The 25,967-nt window shown below is 41.1% G+C and overlaps 1 protein-coding gene across 7 annotated transcripts in view; it reads right to left on the reverse strand.

The window, feature by feature from the left end:
* Positions 1-25,967, reverse strand: part of ARPP21 (cAMP regulated phosphoprotein 21) — a 273,304-nt gene that overhangs the window by 140,772 nt on the left and 106,565 nt on the right. For 4 of the 7 annotated variants that reach the window (XM_060781688.2, XM_060781687.2, XM_060781686.2 and 1 more), the window contains exon 1: positions 15,975-16,500. The exons of 1 other annotated variant lie outside the window; for it this stretch is intronic. The gene's annotated coding sequence lies outside the window, so the exon portion shown is untranslated. Of the gene's footprint in view, positions 1-11,200; positions 11,419-15,974; positions 16,502-25,967 lie in introns of those variants that run through there. 2 more of the 7 variants (XM_060781685.2, XM_060781682.2) reach the window with 2 other exon arrangements.

The following is a 25,967-nucleotide window of genomic DNA, read 5'->3' on the forward strand; positions in this document are numbered from 1 at the left end:
GTGCCATATATATGGAACTGCCAGTAACTAATTATTGGCATCACTGTATAGAATTCTCAATTCTTTTTCTGGATGGGGGGGGGGGGATAAAGCCTCTCAAGACTGAGGTGAATAAGTAATAAAAATTAATAATAAGTCAGAAGTAAGATTTCTGTAAAAGATAAGACTTTACAATTTGGTGTTTTCCAAAAAAAGAAGGAAAAGATGATCTTACTTTATGTGCATGTATGTGTGCTTTGTTATTAGTTCAGTATTCCTGGAGAGCCTTGATAAAGCTGTATAAAGTATATGCCAACCCCCATTCTCTTCTCTGATATATTGGTTTTTGCATATGCACTGGCCTAAAGCTATGCTTCTCACAACTTAAGTAGAACTGTTGCATCAGTAGGATATGAGCACATAAGTAAATCCAATTGAATCAATGCATCTACTCCAGTTGGGACTACAACTAGATTCAGGGCACTGTCTGTAGTATTGGAGCCATCTAATTCCAAGCTGCCAAGTAAGGTGTTGGAGATGTGAGCTCATATTTTAATTTAATTTAGAAAATCCTGCTTCAGTTTAACCTTCAGTTTAACCTTTTACACAGAGACTAAAATCCAGTTTGCAGCCATATTATGTTGTCTACAAAATCTATATATTGCCAATGTGCACTGCAACACACATCCAGACAGAAATGGAATGTTTAAAAATACACTGGAAATTCTGGAATAAGCCATAACATCTGCTGGAGCTGATCACTGGATATTTGATGCAGAGCAGAAAGCTTAAACCAAAATGCAGAGCACTTGTGAGGATAGTGCTGGCACTGAAGCATTTGTGGGTAGAAAATGAGTAAACAGTTCAACTGGAAGTTTAACAAATACTTACCCCCTAGAGCGGTGGTGGCAAACATATGACACGTAGCGCCCTCTCTTAGCATGTGTGCCCTTACCCACCACCCGCCCGCTCACCCATCCCTCTGCTCACCCCCTTCCCCACTTGCCTAACACCCCTGTTCACCCACCTACAGAACTCTGTGGCTGGCTGGGGGCAGTAACAGGGGCATGAAGTGAAGACTGGCTGAAGATTAACAACCAATGTAGATTCACCCTCAATTGCTGAATGGTTCATCAATTCCTATTGGTTCAATATGTCTCCTCTAATTACAACTAGCAAGTGGATTTGAACATGTTAGATTTAGTTTATACAATGTCTATGTGTGGAATAGTTACTTTTTAATTTAGCAGATCAATCAAAATTCATCATTTACCCTAGCAGTGCTACTAATCATGCAAATGAGAAGCACAACATTGCTTAAATTGCAGCCATACAAAAGATGGAAAGTATGGAGCGAATGGCACTACTAGCTTCTAACTCAATTACATTATAAACTGGAATGGAAAATAAAAATGCAGAATTATGCAAATGAATGAATGAATGACATATTGTTTACATGAGCTCACCCTCTCCTTCAACCAAGCTCCCTGAAGAACAGGTGACAGTCCCATTTCACTTAAGGAGCAGTCCCCAATGAAGACTGTTGCTGCAGTAAACCAATGATCCCGTAAACAAGTTACAACAGAACATACAGTATATCCTTTGTCATCTTCTGTAAATTTCTTTCTCTTCCCTGTCACTATGTACACCACTTTTGTAATATAATGAGATACGATGCTCAACAAATGTTAATGTCCTTCTCTTAGAGATAATATTAAATTGCAAAAAGCATTACATTCTAGCATTTTCTTTGAGTTTTGTATAACGAACAACCATAGCAAAGCTATATACAGCAATCAAACACCCAACCCTTTTGTTTAGCAAAAAGTGCTTTAGAAATGCACTCATCCTGAATAAGTCTATTAAATTGATTACAAACAATGGTCAGTCAGTAACTCTCATAGCGCAAGTAAGCAACTCATTCATGCCCGCTTCAGCAAACCCTTTATTCAACTGGAAAAGAAAATAAGGGATTCATTTTCATTTAGGCCTGAACCAGGAATTAATTGCATGCAAACTAATCACAACAGTGAACTACCAATAAACCTACACTGGCAAATTCTATATGAAACCTAGCTTGCTTAAGAATCCAAAATCATGGGATAAATCAGGGGTAGGAATTTTCTCAGCTCTTGCTATGCTGGCTAGGGCTTTTGAGAGTACCATAGATAACAGAATGTCATCACTCAGCTATTGCAGGGAGTCCAAACGAAACTAAGATGAAATCACAGCACGAGTACTGCAACCAGCCATTAATGTGGCCCAAGGGAGGATGGGATTTACTCCAGAGCTTTCAGGAAGCTCCAGAGTGATCCCAGAATTTTGGTGGTGTGGACAGCTGGATCAGTCCACACATCCGATGCACTCACTGCTGTATTGCCAACCATAAGCAGTTCCCTGGCATAAGCTTACTGCCAGCATCACTTCTACTGAGGCAACACTAAAGTACCCAGCAATATGACGAGGAAATATGACGTCATGATGCACCCACAGTCCAGCCAGGCTCAGGGATGATCCTGGGCTGCATCGGTGTAATACTGAAGCAGTTTTAACAAGCTGGAAAATGTTCAGAGAAAGGCAATTAAAATTATAAAAGGTCTGGAGACCATGCCCCATGAGGAGTGGCTTAAAGAGCTGGGTATGTTTAGCCTACAGAAGAGAAGGTTGAGAGGAGACATGATCATCATGTTTAAATATCTGAGGGGATGTCATAAAGAAGAGGGAGCAAACTTGTTTTACGCTGTCCTGGAAACTAGGACTTTGAGCAAATTACAGGAAAGTAGATTTCACCTGAAAATTAGGAAGAACCCCCTGACCATAAGAGCTGTCCAACAGTGGAAAACTCTATCTTGGAGTGTGGTAGAAACTCCTTCCTTGAAGTCTTTTAAACAGAGGCTGGATGGCCATCTGTTGGGGGTACTTTGACTGCGTTTTTACTGCATGGCAAATGGTTGGACTGGATGGCCCATGTGCTCTCTTTAAACTCTATTATTCTGTGAAATTTTCATGTGGATTAGCTTTTCATGTGGATTAGTTTCACAATCCAGGTTCAGATTTAATATGAAACCCTCCATTTTTGGATTTTTTACCCATTTGTACAAAATCAAGTGTGCGTGGACTCAGGATAATATTCATTGCTTCAGTGGCTACTACTTTACCATCAATATGGCTATTGTGTATTATCTGCACACTAGCCAGAAATAACTGTTTATACTCAAAACATCTGCCTCTATGAATGGAGCATGTGCTTCTGCATATTTTCACAGATAGCATTTCACTTCATCGCTCAATGTTGATTCCCAGATCAACATGGATCTGTTTAATCTGCAAAGTGAGCCAGTTGAAAGGCACTGCATTTCAGATGCTTCCCAGTTCATTTCAAGATGTTGTGTTAACATATGAGATCAAGACTTGAGTTGCTTTAGGAAATGGCTACTTCCACCTTTCCCAAAAATTAAGATTTTCTGTTACAGGTATTTCAAGTCCTAGGAGTGAATTCACAGTATAGTTGACATATAGCATTTTCAGCAGTCACAACAATATCATTTTAGAATTCTCTTTGAAGAAATAATCAAGAATAATATGCTGTTATTTTTCAATGATTCAGCAAAACATACAAAATTATATTTGAGCACCCTGCATTTTATTTATGTCCTTAGCCATTTTTATTTTTTATTTTTTATTATGTTATTGTTATTATTATTACCTGTAAACACTTATCTAGAGATATAGTATGTTTTATTGATGTTCTTTACCTTGAAAAATCCACTTCTTGGGGAAAAATATTTAGTGTATGCCTATTTGTGCTTGTTCTCAAGTTGCATGTTGAGTTATGGCAACTTCATGAGTTCCATAGCACTTTCTTTGATAATTGCTACCCCAAAAGTGGTTTTGCCACTTCCTTCCTCTGATTTTCCCCCCTCATATCTCATTCAATTGCTCAGCAGAGATGCTGCTATTTAGCTACCAAGATCAGATAAGATCTGATAGCTTTAGAGGGTTTTGTAATATATAGGGAATGTCTGTCCATGGAGCTAGTTGGTATAGTCGCATGCAAGTTTCTTCTTCTGTTATCAAACGATACACAAACAATCACTAAATGCCATCCCAAATACACAACTTATCTCAATCAATTTCAAAAAGTCAGCAAGGTCCAAACTTGTTAATATTTTCATGGGAGATCACTAGGGATCTCAAGACATCTCTCAATATGACTCATAAAGATTTCCCCATGAAACCCTGGAGAGACATTGCCAGACAAAGTATATTATCAGCCTTGATGCAATAGAATGTCTCAATATAAAATACATTATGAAAGGTTCTGCTCATTATGAAAGGTTCTGCAGTAGATTATCATCACTAACTGTCAAAACCCCTGAAAAAATGTACCTTCAGCACCATTTTTTAAAAAAGGATTTATAAGTCAATCTCCCATCCATTCATCTAGAAAAGATCAGAACAAAATAAAATAGAAAATACACATATAATTAATGTTCTGATTCATTTTAAAATGAAATGCAGCAATATACAATATGTTAAACAGATAACAGCTAGCTGGAACTAGACACATGCAGTATAAGTCTCTCTGTGTGTACTTTGTATTAAAATATTGCATTTCAATATTTCAGCTATTTCCATGACTTTTCAGATTTTTATGTGTATACATGTGTATACATATAAACAGAATATAATCTCAGTCACTTGTAAGGGGGAAAATAGATACCATACTGCTTGTTGGTAGAAAAATTGCAAATAAACAATCATCTCATTTTTCCATCACATTTTTGGGCCTTTTAATGTAATATAGAAAGTTTGTTAAAGACAGAGTTTAAATAAAGCCTCATGTTTCAATTTGTATTGTTTTCAGCTGGCAATTGGGTTATCAAAAAATATTAAAAATAATCTTTACACAAGAAAGCCCTCAAATACCCAGAGATTCGCTTTAGGGCATCAAAGGAAAATTACACAAAGCAGTTATAGACACAGGACACATAATGCCTTGAAGGAGGCTAATACATGTAGAAGGGTTCCAAAGAATTAATCGTATGTAGAAGGAACCTAGCCTGTGCTGTTTCAACTACTGAGTCAGGCATCAAGAACGGCTCACTAGATAGTGGGAACCTTGCTCTTTACTATCCCAGCCTGGTGTTAACAGCACTTAGAACTGTGAACTCCAGAAAAGAAGAAAGTAAAATGAAGATAAATTGTTACAATCCAAAATGGGACAAAACACATTGGATACCCAAACTGCATGGTTGGTCTTTCCAAGACGGAATGAATTGCAGTTCCTGGCAGTGTGTGTTTCTTCCACATACCAAAAACCAGACTCAAATCCCATCATATCTGGAGAATTCTGACAAATTCAGAGAGAGAGCTGCCTGCTAGTTAGTATAAACAAAATTGAGTAGATGGTTTCGTAAACATCAGTTTACTTTGTTTCTACAAAATCTTCTGAAAAGTGATGACATTCTGTAGATCCATAGAATAAACTTTTTTTCATATTTTTTTTCATGTCAGTAGTGACTTGAGAAACTGCAAGTCTCTTCTGGTATGAGAGAATTGGCCATCTGCAAGGATGTTGCTCAGGGGACACCTGGATGTTGTGATGTTTTAACATCCTTGTGGGAGGCTTCTCTCATGTCCCCACATGAGGAGCTGGAGCTGACAGAGGGAGCTCATCCATGCTCTCCCTGGATTCGAACCTTTGACCAGTTGGTCTTCAGTCCTGCCAGCACAAGAGTTTAACCCACTGCGCCACCGGGGGCTCCTACTTTTATTTTCATAAATAAGCAGGCATCAAAGTTAGCAATATTCGCTTAAATAGAAACAATCACTTGACTAAGAAGTGAACGTTGGACACATGTACTTAGTAAATGCAAATGTTTTTGCCTGTTGGATGTCTTGTAAATAAAAGACAGAAAGCAATTATGTATCTGCTTTTTGTTGTTAAGTAAAGCAAGTCAAGAGCTATATAACTCAGTAAAACAATCTTAAGCAGATTTTTTGTGTTTTGGACATCTTCCCAAATGACCATTTCAGTTTGCTCATTAGGCTCCTATACGACACATAGTTTTTTGAAATGGCAGAGTAACAGACCAAAAGCTATATACTGATGCAGATGTAATATTTATGAGATTGCTATAATGTACCTGTAGATGATTTATAGCCAGCAAACTAATTTCAAAAAGTATCAACAAGCAACAAGGCAAAGCTCTCTCTTTTTAAAAAGCAAACCAGATTGTGAGGGGCTGTGCTGAGATAGAGCTTAAGGTACATTAGAAGTGACATGGGTCTACCTGAAAGCCTCACCATCAAATATCCTTATGCACCTGGCAGCATTAGAGGTCTCCGCACACAGAGTAAACTGGATAAACACAAATGCAGAGCTTCTACTATTAGGAACTGGTAAGGCAAGGCTCCAGAAATGCAAGCTCTACAACCCTGGTTTGCCAACTATGGCTATAAAGTCTTCTCCATATATTTGGTCTCAGCATACAAAGGTCTTGAACACTGGTTGATGTTGGAGGACTTTAGCGTTGCAGGGTTTATAGAAACATTATTTTATTATCTCACAAATTTAGCTCTTTGCATAACCAGGTATATTCATCTAAAAAGATAATGTCAGTCTTTTATCTTGCTCAAGGTCTGAACATCCTAATTCTAACAAGATACTTTGCTACATTGTATTTTCGCAAGTATGCACTGTAAGCTCTGGGCTTGATCTAGACTGATTTAGATTGATCTTAAATCATTGAGACTAGTCAGTTATGACTTAGCATAAACCTTTTGTGGATTCAACCAGTAATATTCTGACTACTGTTAAATTCATTTATACTGATGAGGACAAACATACCTGAAGAGCAACTACTTAATTAAAAAAGCATAGATTCAACAATTAAATATTTTTAATCCACAGAGAATTCATATGTAAAGCACATGCTATCCAAAATATATAAATGCACACAAGATCGATCTACCTGCATTACATATGACGTAAAATGATCAAACACAAATTTAAAATGCTATCATTTATATCTAAAGCAATTCATAGGTGTAAAGTAATAAATACCTGAAAACCATTATCACCACTATCAATCCACTTGCTCATAAACATTTTGGCTGAATGCAAGATTATACCAATAGAAGAAGTCTGAGTCCAGCAGTCCAAAATAGTGTGTCTCAATTTTGATCAATCTGTTTTACCCACAATTTGATTTTGGGTTTTTTTTTCAAACTATGACTTCATATCTTAAACAATAAATTTGTTTGATATATGAATTCATAGTTTAAGAAGCTATGTTTGGTCCAAACAACTCAAATGTCATTGGAAGGGGCTTAAATACATTTAAGTGCTTGTAACCTATTGACTGACCTTGATGTATCCCCACAAGCTATCCATCAACTACACAGCAAATCATTGTCACCTTTTTTATGATCCTTAACTTAGGTTTCAGTCCTTAAAACTTGAGCAAACTGATCCTTAATTACCAGTAATTACCAGTAATTAGTTTAGCTGCACTCTAAGTATATGGAAAATACAAAATTGTTTTCTACAAATATGCAAATATGGCTGATATAATGAGTTCTGTTGAAATTACCATTTTGTACCTAGTTATTCAGCAAATAATGATGTAATGTGAACTATTGCTGCCATGGAATTTTAAATGGCTCACATGAGATATATCCAATTAAGAAATAGCATGCTTTTTTAATATTTATAGCACGGTGACTTCGTACTTATAAAGGAATTCTTTTTTTTTCTTAAAAATAATATATTTTTCTAGTATAGCAACATTTTTAATAATCACATATTTTAAAATGTTAACACTACCAACCTCAAAACATACACACACAAATTTTATCTTGAAATGTTTTCCTTCTAAAGCACTTTATGTTTTTAGAACATTGTTCTGTGCCTTCAGGTCATTTCTGACTTATTGCAACTCTAAGATGAATCTATCCCAGGTTTTTCTGAGGCTAAGAATATGTGAGCTGCCCAAAGCCACCCAAGGTTTTAATGGTCAAGAGGACATTCAAATCCTTTCCCCCAGAGTTGTAGTCCAATGTTCAAACAATTACGCAATGCTAGCTCTTGCCAGCCCTTTCTATACACACTATCTTTATTGTAATTTCATTATTTCTTGCACTGAATCCAATGCAAATGTAGAGAGCAAACCTGCAACTAATTATAAATAGAAGCAATCAGACAGGGAACAGAGCTGTTAGTGATAGTAATTTACCATCAGATGTGTGCACTATAGGAATATTGGTCTCAGCATTCATGTGCATGCATGTGCTGTATTATATTTTATGTTTTCATATTTAATGCTGTGTGTTTACCCACTAAAATATACATATACTCTCCATAGATTCATTATTGGATGCCTATATATCCTACTGTTGACAAAGTGACCTCACTGTAGGATAGTTTATTCCAATGCCCATGAGATCTTATAGTTACTTAAGCTAATAGTGTGTACATAAGACATGGCAATTAAACAGAACTTCTATTCTTCATTATTGACAGAATACCTTGACACACTTTATGCTAGAAGAACACAACAGAACACATTCATCATTTGGGATTTGGCTGGGTACTACTTAAAACTTAAGCTAGACTTGAAGATCTTGATCTGACAATTTTGGGCAAACCACATTTAGTGTGGATCCTTCACTTTTGTGCCACATGAATTTAATATGGCAGCTAGTTAAAAAACAACATTTTTTTTCTCGGAACCTATATTCCACTTTAAACCCGTATCCAAAACTTATTTTCACCATTTAGCAACTGTATTGTCTAGTTTCCGTGTCCCCATCCCATTCCTTGCAAGCATTACTGAAATATCAGATCATGTTGTGACGGTGTATCTCTACTTATACTCCAGGGAAATCAATGTCATTTGACTGGCTTACCTTAATCACAGGAAGTTAAGTTCTAGATCCAAAGTGAAAAACTGACAACACTCCATTTAATTTTTTTTATTTTTTTAAAAAACAACTTCCCTTTTTATTTTTTGATCCCTGGTTGGACTTCTTCATCCTTAATGCTTTTATTATGTGCATACCACACATATAAGAAAAAGCCTGACCAAGTAGTAGGAGGACTGTGTCAGAAATCTATAGCTCCCAATCATGATGGAATTTTCTGGAAAGGAGACTTTGATGCCCACAATCTATTACCCATAATCTGATTATCCAGGTAATATTTTGAAAATCTGACAGTTCTTCTTTCCTTTTTTTTTTTTTTTTTTGGTATTTTATGAAAAACACTGATTTTCAGTTAACTTCAGGAACATAGCTCTTTCTTTTTATATAAAACATATTTGTCCGTTGTGGAAGAGAAAGGGAAGGCAAGCTTTTTACCTTAACAACCATGTTTGAAAAATTAGAAATCTTGATATTTAATCTATACACAGTTTATAGTAGGTACAATGCAAAACTATCAGTTCAATGAAAATGGATACTTCTTATGCCTAAGCAAAGGCTAGTGATGTTTGCTTGCTCTGAAGACATGTCAATCACTACCCATTTATCTGGGGCAAACAATTATTATTCGTCCCAATGGTTACTATAGAATTAAACAGACAAATCTCAGAATATATCAGCTCCAAATGTAATCCCATCCTTTTTTTTATTTTTCCTGATCATATATATTTATACCCAAAATTCAGTTCTAGCCTGTAATATGAACACTTATTCTTATTGCAAGATTTCTATGTAAACACTCCTGAGAGTAAGGCAATCTGACACTTTCAGATAAGAATCCATGGGATCTGGCAACACCGCTTAGAGGGAATCCTTATTTAACCTTTCCTAATTCCCTTAGGTCAAATTTAGTAATTCCGAGTCTCATTTTGTAAGAATGAAAAAGTGGCATATAAATATCACAACAACAACAACTAGCAAGGCAGAAATAAAAAAAATATACATAGGAAATGGTTTACACTACTGAGATATTCAGCATTATATAGAATACATACAATGTTTTATATAACGAAGCAAGATAAAAATATATAAAATATTTCAACATGGATTACCTGATTTGTGCAGTGGAAAGTAGATACCCTTCTATGAATATTTTGAATGTATAAAAAGCTAGAACACTCAAACATAATGATTTGCAACTTTAAATTTATGGCATTTTATTTACTGATAATTATCACAAGAGATTTTCACTTTCTAATTTTCTTCAAATATAACAAGTAATTATGAAGAGGCATATACTGAAGAAACTTGTTAAATTAAACTCAGGCAAATGTGAAAACACAACCCTCAGGCATCTTTTATCAACTTTTTTTAAAAAGCACACAATTCACATACAAAGAATAGATAAAATCTTATGTCTTTTTAAAGACAACGCTATTTCAGAATATTTTCTTGGTTAGCAAAATCTGGAGGAATAAAAATCATTGTTAATAGCTGCATACTTGTTTGCATAAAAACCAACAAATCAGGATCTCTATAATTATCCAATCGTTCAATTATACTTTCCATTTCCTCCCAAATTCAAAATATCTTTCATTTCATTCTCACTGTCACCATTCTTTGCAAACATTTACTAAAAAGATGTTATCTTGATATTATCTTGTGTAATATACATGGATGTTTAACAACGAAGTGCTTCACTCCACAGATAGCTTTTACCTTTGCTTTTTCCCCCCCTTTTTTCTACCCTCAGTAGCAACAGCCAATCATTGCTCTCCTCTTCCATCATGTTCCTTTATGGCAGAGTGAGATGCTTCTTCATTAAGTAGCATTACAAAGAGAACACACCCGAACTCCCAAGTGGAGCATGCTCTAACAACGCCAATGCTACAGTTCTCAAGGAACCCAGACTCAGATGAAAACTGAGAGCCAAGTCAAAGTAGGATTAGTAATTAGCAAGCCTAATTATGCATACCAGCTCACCTCAGTCCATAGTGAAAATGCTTTTTTAAAAAAATCAGTGTGCAGTCAAAATTGTGAGTGATGAGAGATTGCAAAGCCAGCTTAACCAAATAAACAAAAACACAACAGCAATGGTATCACTCTTACACTTAAGCCTTGTCATTTTAAAGGGTTTATTTTTTAAAATACATTGCACCACATACATGCTGTTTCAAATGGTCACAATGGTAAAATGGACAGCAGCAACATGGATGGATTTAAACACAGCAGGAGTTAACAATCAAAGCACGCCGTGAAATGTAGCTAGCTGTTTTAGAGCTGAATGAAATCGTACTTTCCCCAAAAGTTTTCCGCATGAACCTAGTTGCATGAGAAGAAATGTCAGAATGAAATCATGCTTCGCTTGTTCCTCAAAACAAAGCATCCGAAGCATAACAGGTTCTCCAAGAGGACACAGAACAAGATCGCAATGGAGTTAAGCGCAAGCAGCCAATGCAGCAGACAGCTGACTGCTGATTTGAGACTCAAATGACAAACAGCAAGTTTTCTCTCTCTAGGCGTCTGCCTCCATGACATCATAAGGATGCTAATCCAAATGCCCTCCCTCTTGCCAAATCAAAACAGCACTGTGAAAACACTATGAGATGTTTTATCAGGCACCTGTCAATACAAAGCAAGATTCAGGCTGAATTTCCCCATTTCTTTGCATACCATCTAAAAACACGGGTGGTCTCAAAAATCATCAAAATCATGGCAAAGGACTCCTAAAGTGACCACACTTCTGATTGTGTCCTTCTTAAACTTTAGAGAGAGGCTTCAATGATCCATTCCAACTAAAACACCATTGCTGCACATGGACAGTTTGACCACAGGCAATTTCATTAGACACATGAAAAGTGTCCCTTCGCCCCTCTTTCTTTCACTCTTAAACTTTAAAGAGAGCCTTCAGTCATCAATTCCAACTAAAACTCCATCCCTGCCAACTGAGAGCTCTTCCATGCAGCCATATATCAAGGCAGATAATCCACAATATCTGCTTTGTACTGATTTATCAGTCCACACTGTCATATAATCCAGTTTAATGTGGATTTGATACAACTGCGTGGAAGGGTCCTGAGTGGACAGTTTAACTATGAGAATGCCATGCCATTTCTTTGTAAAGTGTCTTCATATTGAAAAAGATGCTTTCCATTTGAACAAGGCATGGCAGATGCTTATCTGTCCAAGGACTACCTCAGCAATGGCTAACCATTCTAGTTATTGGTTTCAACGTGAAGGCTATACTCCTCTGCTGTGAATGTCAATTATAACACAATGCGGCACAGTTGCCTGAAGTCCCAAAAGAACCAAATGCAAAAGCATACAAATAGATAATATAATTCACACCCATATATACATACACACCCTGCTTGCCTCATTCCCACAGACCTCTGAACAAACCTCTGATGATGCCTGTCATAGATGCCAGCAAAACCCCAGGAGAGAATACAACTGGAACATGTCCATGCAGCCCAAAAAACCCACAGCAACCCAGATAATATACATTTTCTCTCTTAACAAGGCAAGATTTCTAGAAACACAGAATCATAGAATAACAGAGTTGGAAGAGACCACAAGGACCATCTAGTCCAATCCCTTCATGTAGGAAAAGCACTGTCAAAGTCCTCCTGACAGATGGCCATTCAGTCTTTGTCTAAAGGCACAATCACAGCCTCCTTTACGGATGGCCATTCAGTCTCTCTTTAAAAACACAAAAAGTCCACTTTACGGATGCAGTCAGAGGCAGAGAGTTCCAGTTCCAGAACAGCTCTCAGCCATGCTTGCCATTTTTGCCAATCCATTTGAATGTGGCAGCAAATAAATCACTTACTGGGACTATCAATGACCATACAATAGGGGTGCAGCTACCAGACGTACCTAAAGAACCAAATGCGAAAGCATGCATATAAATAATATACACCAGGCATGGGCAAACTTTGGCCCTCTGGGTATTTTGGACTTCAACTCCCACAATTCTTAACAGCCTAACATCCAAAAACCCTGGAGGGCCGAAGCTTGATCATGCCTGATATACACTTTCCCTCTTCACAAGGCAAGATTTCTAAATCACAGAATCACAAAACAACAGTCAGAAGAGCCCACAAAGGCCATCTAGTCCAACCCCGTCATGCAGGAAATGCACAAAGTCCCCCTGACAGATAGCAATTCAGTATCTGTTTAAAAGCCCCCACCACAGTCCGAAGCAGGGAGTTCCATTGCTGAACAGTTCTCAGCAATGCTTGCCATTCTTGTCAATCCGTTTGAATGTGGAGGCTAAATCACTTACTGTGATTCAATGACCATACAATAGGGGTGCAATTACCAGAAGTATGCTTTCTCTCTTCACAAGGCAAGATTTCTAGCATCACAGAATAACATGGTTGCAAGTGACCACAGAGGCCATCTAATCCAACCCTGTCATGCAGGAAAAGCACAAAGTACCCATGACAGATTGCCATTCAGTTTCTGTTTAAAGGCACAATCAAAGACCCATTGAAGGCTGGCCACCCAGCCTCTGTTTAAAAGCCTCCACCACAGTTTTAGGCAGGGAGTTCCACTGCAGAACAGCTCTCAGCATTGCTTGCCATTCTTGCCAATCTGTTTGAATGTGGAGGCTAAATCACTTGATGTGATTCAATGACCATACAATAGGGGTGCAACTACTGGAAGTACCTAAAGAGCCAAATGTGAAAGCATAAGGTAAAGGTAAAGGTTTTCCCCTGACATTAAGTTCAGTCGTGTCCAACTCTGGGGTGTGGTGCTCAACTCCATTTCTAATCCAAAGAGCCGGCGTTGTACGTAGACACCTCCAAGGTCATGTGGCCGGCATACAAATAGATAATATACCTTTTCTCTCTTCACAAGGCAAGATTTCTATCAGCTCCTCATAGAATTATAGAATTAGTAGAGTTGGAAGAGATCGCAGTGGCCATCTAATTCAAACTCTTGCCATGCAGGAAAAGCACAATCAAAGTGCCCCTGACAGACGGCCATCCAGCCTCTGTTTAAAAATCTCCACCATAGCTGGAGGTAGGGAATTCCATTGTAGAACATTTCACGGCAATGTTCACAACTTCTGAGGATGCCTGCCACAGATGCAGGCGAAACATCAGGAGAGAATGATTCTAGAACATGACCATACAGTCTGAGAAACCTACAACAACCCAATGCTGGCCATTCTCGCCCATCTGTTTCAATGTAGAGGCTAAATCACTTACTCAATGACCATACAATAGGGGTGCAGTTACCAGAAGTAACTAAAGAACCAAATGCTAAGGCAGACAACCAGACAGAGGTGCTTACGCAGAAAAGCCCGGCCAAAGAATAGTAACAACCTCTGGGGATGCTTGCCACAGATGCAGGCGTAACGTCAGGAGAGAATGATTCTAGAACATGGCCCAAAAAACCTACAACAACCCAATGTTGGCTATTCTTGCCAATCTGTTTCAATGTGGAGTCTAATTCACTTACTCAATGACCATTCAATAGGGGTGCAGTTACCAGAAGTAACTAAAGAACCAAATACTAAAGCAGACAGACAGGCAGAGGTGCTTAAGGAGAAAAGCACAGCCAAAGAATAGTAACAACCTCTGGGGATGCTTGCCACAGATGCAGGCGAAACATCAGGAGACAATGATTCTAGAGCATGGCCCGAAAAACCTACAACAACCCAATGCTGGCTATTCTTGCCAATCTGTTTCAATGTGGACTCTAAATCACTTACTCAACGACCATTCAATAGGGGTGCAGTTACCAGAAGTAACTAAAGAACCAAATGCTAAGGCAGATAGACAGAGGTGCTTAAGCAGAGAAGTACGGCCAAAGAATAGTAACAACGTATTGTCGAAGGCTTTCATGGCCGGAATCACTGGGTTGTTGTAGGTTTTTTCAGGCTGTATGGCCATGGTCTAGAGGCATTCTCTCCTGACGTTTGAGGATGCTTGCCAAAGTGCAGGCGAAACGTCAGGAGAGAATGCCTCTAGACCATGGCCATACAGCCCGAAAAAACCTACAACAACCCAATAGTAACAACTTTTGGGGATGCTTGATACAGATGCAGGCATAACGTCAGGAGAGAATGATTCTAGAACATGGCCCGAGAAACCTACAACAATCCAATGCTGGCTATTCTTGCCAATCTGTTTCAATGTGGAGTCTAAATCACTTACTCAATGACCATTCAATAGGGGTGCAATTACCAGAAGTAACTAAAGAACATGGCCACACAGCTCAAGAAACCTACAACAACTCAATACTTGCCATTCTTGCCAATCTGTTTGAACTGCACCATACAATAGGGGTGCAGTTACCAGAAGTAACGAAAGAACCAAATGTTAAGGCAGACAGACAGAGGTGCTTAAGCAGAAAAGCACGACCAAAGAATAGTAAACAACCTCTGGGGATGCTTGCCACAGATGCAGGCGTAATGCCAGGAGGGAATGATTCTAGAACATGGCCAGAGAAACCTACAACAACCCAATGCTTGTTGCCAATCTGTTTCACTGTGGAGTCTAAATCACTTACACAATGACCATTCAATAGGGGTGCAGTTACCAGAAGTAACTAAAGAACATGGCCACACATCCTGAGAACCCTATAACAACCCAATACTTGCCATTCTTGCCAATCTGTTTGAACTGCACCATACAATAGGGGTGCAGTTACCAGAAGTAACTAAGGAACATGGCCACACAGCCCAAGAAACCTACAACAACCCAATACTTGCCATTCTTGCCAATCTGTTTAAAATGCACCATACAATAGGGGTGCAGTTATGAGAAGTAACGAAAGAACCAAATGCTAAAGCAGATAGACAGACTTAAGAGATGCTTAAGCAGAGAAGCACGGCCAAAGAATGGTAGCAAACTCGACCCACCTTTTTGGGGGGGAGTCCAAGTCTTGGCAAAGGGCAACCCGCAGCCCTGGCCGCCATGTGCCCCCCCCCCTCCCCAGCCCTCCCAAAGAAGCGAGGACAGGACAAGGCGACACAAGAGAGGCGGCACAAAGAGCACGCAGGCAAGCAGGCAGGCAAACAGACAACAGAGCGCACGTCGAGAGGCGTTTTTTACCTGAGAGGAAGAGGCTGCTGTGGCGGCGAAGAAGACGCCCCCGCCCTGGCGCCTGGCTGAGAGAGAGAGAGAAAGAGAAAGAGAGCGAGCGACGGCTGTCACCACGCGACGCCTGCTTCTCGGGGAGGCATTCCCGGCGACGACGAGGGTGGCTCCTCTTCGCCCTGGACGCCCCTCTCCCTTCCTTCCTTCCTTCCCTTCCCGCCTCCCTTTCTCGGAATACAACTTGGAGCGGCGTCGCTTGCCTCGTTCCCCCCTCACAGCTTCCTTTCCTCTGCCCTTTGCCCGCGCGCCTCCCTGCCTCTCTCTCCCTCGCGCTGCCTCTGTCTGTCTACTGCTACTCCTCCTCGTCGCGCCTGCCGCCTCTTCCTCTTCTCCTTCTCCTTCTCCTTCGCCTTGCCTCGCCTCTCCCTCAGCCTCGCCTCTCCCCGCCCACGCCGCCGACCAGAGCCAACGTGCTCCCTCCGCGCTCTTCTCCCTCTCGCGCTCCCGCTCATTCTCGTCGCCTCAGAAGCCGGGTCGGGCGGGCGGGCGGGCGGGCGGGCGGGCGACAATGCTTTGCCTCTCGCTTTGCCTCTCCTCTCTCGCGCCCTCACCCTTTCCCCTCCTGCGCCCGCACTCCTGCAAACGCCGCGCGCTGCCTGCCTCATAAATGGGTGTGTGTGCGCGCGCCGTGCGGGGTGTAGGGTGGTTGGGGTTTTTTTTTTTTTTTTGGGTTCGGTTCTCTCTCTTTTTTTTTTTTTTTGCCGCCACGTCGTGTCATCCAATCGCACCCCCCCTTTCTTTCTCTCTCTCTCTCGCGCGCGCGCCCCGCCCCAACGCTGCGAGACACAAAGCGCAGGCAACAGCACTAATAAGAGAAAGGTTCATTAGTCTCTGGCAGTTGCTGCCACCACCTCTTTTCTCTTTCTCTCTCCCTCATCGACGCCTGTCATCAACCCAGGCCCCTAGTCAGGATTTTGTTTGGGGGGGGGGGGGAGCTGAGTTTGATTGGGGAGGGGGCTGAGTCTGAGTGAAAGAGGGTCTAACCTAGCAAACCTTTTGTATCATTACCCCAATACCCCCATGCATATGGGATATGGGAGAAGCCATTGAAATCCACAAACATGTGGACAGTTTCAACAGAAAGGAAGAAACCATGAAAATGAACAAAATCTGGCTTGTTGTTCATTCGTTCAGTCGTCTCCGACTCTTCATGACCTCATGGACCAGTCCACGCCAGAGTTTTCTGTCGGCCGTCACCACCCCCAGCTCCTTCAAGGTCAGTCCAGTCACTTCAAGGATGCCATCCATCCATCTTGCCCTTGGTCGGCCCCTCTTCCTTTTGCCTTCCACTTTCCCCAGCATAATTGTCTTCTCTAGGCTTTCCTGTCTCCTCATGATGTGGCCAAAGTACTTCAACTTTGTCTCTAGTATCCTTCCCTCCAGTGAGAAGTCGGGCTTTATTTCCTGGAGGATGGACTGGTTGGATCTTCTCGCAGTCCAAGGCACTCTCAGAACTTTCCTCCAACACCACAGCTCAAAAGCATTGATCTTCCTTCGCTCAGCCTTCCCTAAGGTCCAGCTCTCACATCCGTAGGTGACTACAGGGAATACCATGGCTTTGACTAGGCGGATCTTTGTTGCCAGTCTGATGTCTCTACTCTTTACTATTTTATCGAGACTGGACATTGCTCTCCTCCCAAGAAGTAAGCATCTTCTGATTTCCTGGCCACTGTGGACTGTCTGCATCTGCAGTAATCTTTGCACCTAGAAATACAAAGTCTGTCACAGGCTCCACATTTTCTCCCTCTATTTTCCAGTTGTCAATCATTCTTGTTGCCATAATCTTGGTTTTTTTGATGTTTAACTGCAACCCAGCTTTTGCGCTTTCTTCTTTCACCTTGATTAGAAGGCTCCTCAGCTCCTCCTCGCTTTCGGCCATCAGAGTGGTGTCATCTGCATATCTGAGGTTGTTAATGTTTCTTCCAGCAATTTTTACCCCAGCTTTGCATTCATCCAGCCCCGCACATCGCATGATGTGTTCTGCATACAAGTTAAAAAGGTTGGGTGAGAGTATGCAGCCTTGCCGTATGCCTTTCCCAATCTTGAACCAGTCTTGGTCCTTGTACAAAATCTGGCTACCAGTATTAAAAAATTCTAAAATTGCAACAGCAAAAACAGCAGAGAGAAAAACAGGCAGGGACATCTAATCACCTTTCAAGAAGAATTTGCTCCAGGCGCAGTCAGCCCATTGTATGCTAATCAAGGTGGTCAGTTGAAAGATTCACACCTAGCCCAACTTACAAAAGCCCTTTGTCTCACCCTGGTCATTCCACAGATATATAAACCCCTTTTTTTCCCAATTCCAGCAGACGTCACCTCTGAGGATGCTTGCCATAGATGCAGGCGAAACGTCAGGAGAAATGCCTCTAGAACATGGCCATATAGCCCGAAAAAACCCACAAGAACATCTGGGATATATTGAGCATGGTGATCAGATCATGATATGAATAAACTTAACAGTTTAAATAACATACCTGTAAAGCCTTCTCGCGGACCACCATGAGAATTTGGGGGGGGGGGGCTGAAGCCTCCCAAGCGCCCCCCCCCCCCCCCCCGCTACATGCCTGCATCAACCCAAATAATTCTTAGGCAGCAGGCCCATAGTCGGGGGGGGGGGGGCTTGAGGGGCTTCAGCCAGGCCTATAGACGGGGGGGGGAGGGGGGTTAGGGGTTCAACCCCCCCCCCCAGAATTTTTTCAGGTTAAAAAAACTCCTGGTTTACTCATGAATTTTAACTGGTTAACCAAATCCCCATGCTAAGTCTATGAGACGCCAAAAATTAAGAGTCCCTCCAGAACTGCAAGCACTATCTCAAGCAAATATTGACAATTTATTCACACTGTCATTACTTGCAGCAATAGCTGATGTAGCGAAGCAGGCATGTAGCCGGGGGGAGGGGGGCTTGGGGGGCTTCAGCCCCCCCCCCCCCCAATTCTCATGGTGGTCCGCGAGAAGGCCTTACTGGTACATTATTTAAACTGTTATGTTTATTCATTTCATGCTCAATATATCCCATCTGTTAAACAAAGATCTGCCTAGTCAAAGCCATGGTATTCCCTGTAGTCACCTACGGATGTGAGAGCTGGACCTTCGGGAAGGCTGAGCGAAGGAAGATAGATGCTTTTGAGCTGTGGTGTTGGAGGAAAGTTCTGAGAGCGAGAAGATCCAACCAGTCCATCCTCCAGGAAATAAAGCCCGACTTCTCACTGGAGGGAAGGATACTAGAGACAAAGTTGAAGTACTTTGGCCACATCATGAGGAGACAGCAAAGCCTAGAGAAGACAATTATGCTGGGGAAAGTGGAAGGCAAAAGGAAGAGGGGCCGACCAAGGCAAGATGGATGGATGGCATCCTTGAAGTGACTGGACTGACCTTGAAGGAGCTGGGGGTGGTGACGGCCGACAGGGAGCTCTGGCGTGGGCTGGTCCGTGAGGTCACGAAGAATCGGAGACAACTGAACGAATGAACAACAACATATCCCATATGCATGGGGGTATTGGGGTAATGATACAAAAGGTTTGCAAGGGTAGACCCTCTTTCACTCAGACTCAGCCCCCCCAAAACAAAATCCTGACTACGGGCCTGTAGCGAAGCAACCAAGTTGGGAGGGGGGGTGTTGAATGCTCTCATTAAGGAGGCCAGACTTGGTGGAAGTGGTTGACAAGGGCAGAGCTGCAGGCTATTGAAGGCTACTCTGCCCCCTGCTGTGCTCTTTGCTTCAGCATGAGCCAGGCCTGTAGCCAGGATTTTAATTAGGAGGGGCTGAGTTTGATTCGGGGGGTGGGGGGTGGGCTGAGTCTGAGTGAAAGAGGGTCTACCCTAGCAAACCTTTTGTATCGTTACCCCAATAACCCCATGCATATGGGATATATTGAGCATGGTGATCAGATCATGATATGAATAAACAACAGTTTAAATAATGTACCAGTAAGGCCTTCTCGCGGACCACCATGAATTATTCCTGGGCAGCAGGCCCATAGTCATGGGGGGGGGGGGGCTTGAGGGGGCTTCAGCCAGGCCTGTAGCCAGGGGAGGGTTAGGGGTTCACCCCCCCCCCCTGAAAAATTTCAGGTAAAAAAAACCTGGTTTACTCATGAATTTTAACTGGTTAACCAAATCCCCATGCTAAGTCTATGAGAGGCCAAAAATTAAGAGTCTCTCCAGAACTGCAAGCAATATCTCAAGCAAATATTGACAATTTATTCACACTGTCATTACTTGCAGCAATAGCCGATGTAGTGAAGCAACCAAGTTGTGTGTGTGTGTGTTGAATGCTCTCATTAAGGAGGCCAGACTTGGTGGAGGTGGTTGACGGGTGGAGCTGCAGGCTATTGAAGGCTGCTCTGCCCCTGCTGTGCTCTTTGCTTCAGCGTGAGCTAAGAGGCAGGTTTCAACCCCCCCTCACCCAAAATTTTCAACCCCCCCTGAAACCTTTTTCTGGTTACGGCCTTGCCTGTCATCAACCCAAATAATTCCTGGTCAGCAGGCCCGTAGCGGGGGGGGGGGGGGCTCAGCCCCCGAAATTCTCAGGGTGGTCCGTGGGGAGGCCTTCCTGGTACATTAGTTAAACTGTTATGTTTATTCATATCATGATCTGATCACCATGCTCAATATATCCCATATGCATGGGGGTATTGAGACAATGAAAGGTTTGCTAGGGTAGATCATGAACCCCCCCCCATCAAACTCAGACCCCCAACAGGGGTGGCTCAACCCATTACTTCAGCCCCCCCCCCAAAAATTCTCAGGGTGGTCCACAAGAAGGCCTTACTGGTACATTATTTAAACTGTTATGTTTATTGATATCATGATCCGATCACCATGCTCAATATATCCCATATGCATGGGGGTATTGGGACAATGATACAAAGGGTTCGCTAGGGTAGATCCTTTTTTTAAAAAACCAAGAAATTTTTATTTCATAAAGATAACACACCAACCATATATATTGCAGAAATATATACATAGACGCACACATACACATACTTAGACAACCCGCCACCACAGTACAGTTGCCCCTCAACCAACCCCCAGTGCTACCCTCCACCTTGGCTTCCACCACTGATCCCTGCAGGATTTATGCACATCTTGTTTAACCCTCTATACTTCTATTTCAAGAAATTCCTCTTGTTTTTTTTTCTTTAGCTCTCCCTCAAGTATGCTAAGGCCAGCTTCCAGTTTCTTTCACATATTTCATGATTTTCATATTTCAAATTGCTAGAAATCTTAGCCATCCTTCCAATCTTTGATGCTTAATGTTTTCTCCCCTTTCCAATCTTTGGCAATTGTAATGCGTGCAACCGCAAAGCCGTACAAACAAATTTATCTCTCTGGTTGTTAATCTATCTCTGAATATCCCTAATAGGCACATCCCTGGTTTATTTTTTTACTTTGTTGTGAATCATTTTATTTGTTTCCTTTATTATTCTTTTCCAATAGACCTGCACCAGTTCACAAGACCACCATACATGAAAAAAGTCCCTTTCTTTGTTTTGCACCTCCAACAGGAACCTGTTTGTGAATTGCCCATTTTGGCTAGGAGAGCTGGGGTTATGTAGCATCTGTAGAACATTTTATATACATTGTCTCTAATTGAAGCTGCCACTGTAAATTTAAATCCATTGTTCCACAGATTTTCCCAGATGCCAAAATCTATGCTTCTCCCTAAATCTTTTGCACATGAGATCATGGAGGTTTCACTTTGTGTTGTTTGTCTAGTTTCCCACCAGAGATGTCCCATGGCTCCCTCAGCCATCACCAATCTCCCCATAATAATAAGAATAACAACAACAACAACCCACAAAGGTTGTAGGAAATGAACATGCAAAAATGCTGTGGGACTTTCGAATCCAGACTGACAAGGTTTTGGAACACAATACACCAGACATCACAATTGTGGAAAAGAAAAAAGTCTGGATTATTGTCGAAGGCTTTCATGACCAGAATCACTGGGTTGTTGTAGGTTTTTTTGGGCTATATGGCCATGTTCTAGAGGCAGTCTCTCCTGATGTTTCGCCTGCATCTATGGCAAGCATCCTCAGAGGTAATGAGAAGAAGAAGAAGTTGTTGTCAAAGGCTTTAATGACTGGAATCACTGGGTTGCTGTGAGTTTTCTGGGCTGTATGACCATGTTTCAGAGGCATTATCTCCTGATTTTGAACACATCTATGGTAGGCATCCTCAGAGAGGGCTATTGCCTAGTTTCCTATAGACTCACTTACCTGCCATAGATGTAGGTTTCACCCTCATCTCTATCAGGCATCCTCAGAGATTGTGAGGTCTATTGGAAACTAGGCAAGTGAGTCTATTGGAACCTAGGCAATAGACCCAACAACCTCCGAGGATGCCTGACATAGATGTGGGCAAAATGTCATAGTCCGGAAAACTCACAACAACAACACATTATTTCTAACCCCCCTCTCTCTTCGAAGGGACTCGGGCGGCTTCCAAAGACAACAATGGCAAACATTCAATGCCATGTGCAATAACAAACAGAAATAAAACAGAAACAAACAAATAGATCACCTTGTCTCTTCTATTACTCTATTTTTTCAAACCAAAGCTGTTTTCCACAAGAGATGCCTTTCCGTCGGAGAAATTTGTATATAAAATAGGCATCTAAAACTCAAACATTCACCGAATATAAATTGGTATTTGCAAGATTGACTAAACAGGCCATTTTCTCCTTTTGCAGAGCAAAGTCGAAACATTTTTTCTGCAGAGTCTATTTAAATACTGTGCCTTGTTGCTAATACATTGGTGTGAATAGGTGGCAATTGAAAACTTTTTACTGTTGCCAATTTTTTTGTGACCCCAACACTGAGCTAAGGGGACTATCTGGGGTCAGGATCGGTGTTTTAAATAACAGTTGTCTCTTTTCTGACAGCCCTCTAAGCTGTGCTACAAACCCTAGACGGACTCTGCAGTATTGCTTGTTTTAGGGATGATTCACAAGGCCGTCCCACAGACAAGGAGGCTCCCCACCTCCCCGCATGTATTTATTACACATATTGCTATTGTGGGAAGGAAGAGGAGAACCTTTAAACATGACAATGAAACAGAATAAGCAGCATACCTTCTTTGTGGGGGTTCTTCAGGTCCGTAGGCACTGACCAGGCAACAAATCACACAATGCCATCCGTGCCCTTCTTTCTGAAGTTTGGGGTCTGGCAGTCTAATCGGACTTTCTGCCCTCCATCACCACTGCACCTTGTTTCAGTTCGGTTTCTTTCCAGAGTATTGCAGTGCACCAAATTGACGAAACAAACAACACCGGGAAAGTGGTAATTGAGGCTCATCTTTCTAATGCACCACTCATTTGCCTGGCTGAATAAATCACGAACGCTCGTTCCATGCCCAGCCAAGAAAAGGGCACTCACCTCTTTTTCGCTAGGTGGATATTAATATGTAACAAAATTACAGCCATTGCAGTCCCAGATCTAATTGCTATAGATCATTTACAGCAGACCCAGCAAGCCAGCTGCTGGGAAAACATATATTTTAGTAAATGCCTTGTCACACCATCACAGTCCACTAGAATGATCTTAAACGAAGACAGAAACATTTAATATTGCTGTCTGTCGTCATTAATCCTCTCCCCCACCCCTCCCGAACAAACATATTGCATACACTAAGGGAAGAAAACATTTCTATCAAATTAAGATGAAGAAAATGTATGTCATCATGTGTTCAGAATTTGCCGAAATAAATTGGGAAAGTGTGTGTGTGTGTGTGTGCCTGTGCCGGAGAGAATAACAGTTTTTCAAAGCTGAGAAAAATCTAGGAGAGCCAAAGCTGGCAAGTTAGGAAAGAACTCTGCAGAAGTCAAGTGGGAAGAAAATTACATACCGGAACTAGCCTTGAAAAAAATATACTTGGAATCTTTTAGAAATCAACACCTGCTTTTCAAACTGACTTTTCTCAAAATGAACCTCGATAGTGCATGCATTATCCGACTGTTGGTATATACCTCAAAGTGATTTTTGGAGGCATTCAGCTAATTATACCAAAAGCTGCCTGCACTAATGTACCTCCTGACGGGTTTCTGCCTATTAACATTTGGCAACAGAGAAGTGCCCATAAATGAAACTTGCTTATGTTGAATTGTTCCCTATTATAGTCCTGGAGAAAATGAACTTTATTAGAGCCTTGGCCCCTTGCTTTTACTGCAGAAGGAGACCTTGATTTATTTCAGAATTTCCCCCAAAACCTCTTTGAAAGTAATATCTGGTGCATGCAAGGTAATCCTAAAGAGAGGTGTCTTTTTCATCCAAGAATGTGCCAAAAAGAAAGGAAGGGAGGGAGGGAGGAGAAAAGAAAAATGCTACATATTGAAGCAGAATCATTCTAGGTAGAAGACATGAATTCATTTTAGCAATGCAGGTCTGAGCACAGACACTGGACGATTGAGAAATTTTAGACTCACAAGTGTAAGAGACAGAGTCTGAGTCCATAAAGGCACAAACGTTTGAATCATTTCTTTTGCTACATTCTCCAATGATACTTTGTGTATCACTGGCAGATATACAAAGTAACTTAAAAACAATGTCCTTCATTTTCCAGAAGAATTTGATGTGTGCTCTGAAGAAGCAGACACTGCATAACATTGCACAACGAAAAGCTGCAAGAATCCTAGGACTGCACTGTGAAATCCACGATTATCTCCAAACATTTTTGAGCAATTAAATGCAAAGGGACATACAAAATAGATTAGGAAATTAGTGCATGGGCATAGGTTGTTTACATACCATTTTTCTCAAACCATGTTTACATATGCCTTGTGTTTTTTTTCCAAAGAAGCAAGTTTAAGCTGGAAAACAACAAACAGCAACAAGATCTAAACATTCACATACCCTTCTGCTTCTCTTATTAGAAAGGCTTGTTTCCCTGCAGGTGGTTATAACAAACAAACAGAATAACAGGGGTCAGCCATAGCTCTCCCAGTAAAGTTTGATTTTTAGCTGCAAGTCTACAGTGCTCCAAGACACCATGATTAGTCCAAACACAACGTTTCAGAGTTATTAAGACTGACAAGGAGGCACTGAAACAGATTATCAAGGAATAAGCTAAAGAGTACCTGGATCATATTAATTAATTCAGATCTACAAGCTTTGATGAGATTCTCCTAAGGACCGCAAAACCTGGGGGAAATCTCAGGAACTCAGTAATTAGAATTCGGGAATTCCAGAATGGTTTGCTTTGTACCAGAAGACTAACAGAGTTAGTGATTGTAATGCACAATAACAACAATGAATTTGCATATTTCTGAGATTTGTTGTCAAATCTCAGAAAGACATTACAGGAGTCTTCCTCAGCTCATCTACATTGTATGTACTACAAGTTCCATCAGACACAGGACCCACCTACACTGACCTTTGAAGATAGTTTCAGACTGTGGTGGACAAATGACAAACATTCACACAAGCAAATCCTGGCAGTAATGATGCAGGACCTGAAAATATTTTTGGTCTAGTACTGAGGTTTCCATCACCACCACCAGCATAGTTCCTAGGGAAGGATATTCCCATTGATATTGTGTGGTATAAGCAAGAGTATGTGCAATAGGAGCCATAGAAGGAATGGCAGAAATTGCTGTATTTGCAGGGTTTGCTTTTGTGGAAATAGTGCCACTCAGCTTTTTGTTGCCCTACTATCAAATTTGCCCCTCCCCTGGGCTTCCCCATTCTAGACTCTTCAACTGGATGCACTTCAAGCCAAATTTCAATATTAGCTGCCCTAGAAACATTCCAGATGCCCCACCCAATCCTTGCTTGTCCTTGCCCCTGGTATATGTCAAGGGCTTTTTGTTTTCTCATACTTTAACCTTAAACTCTCATGGGATAGGATACTCATGAACTGCAATTCCTAAATTTTAATTTTATATAATTTTGCTTAGTATCTTTAAAAATATTTTTGAAACAAGCAATAGAATAATAAAGATCAAGAACT

Source organism: Anolis sagrei, chromosome 6 (genome assembly GCF_037176765.1).
Source record: "Anolis sagrei isolate rAnoSag1 chromosome 6, rAnoSag1.mat, whole genome shotgun sequence".
NCBI lineage: Eukaryota > Metazoa > Chordata > Lepidosauria > Squamata > Dactyloidae > Anolis > Anolis sagrei.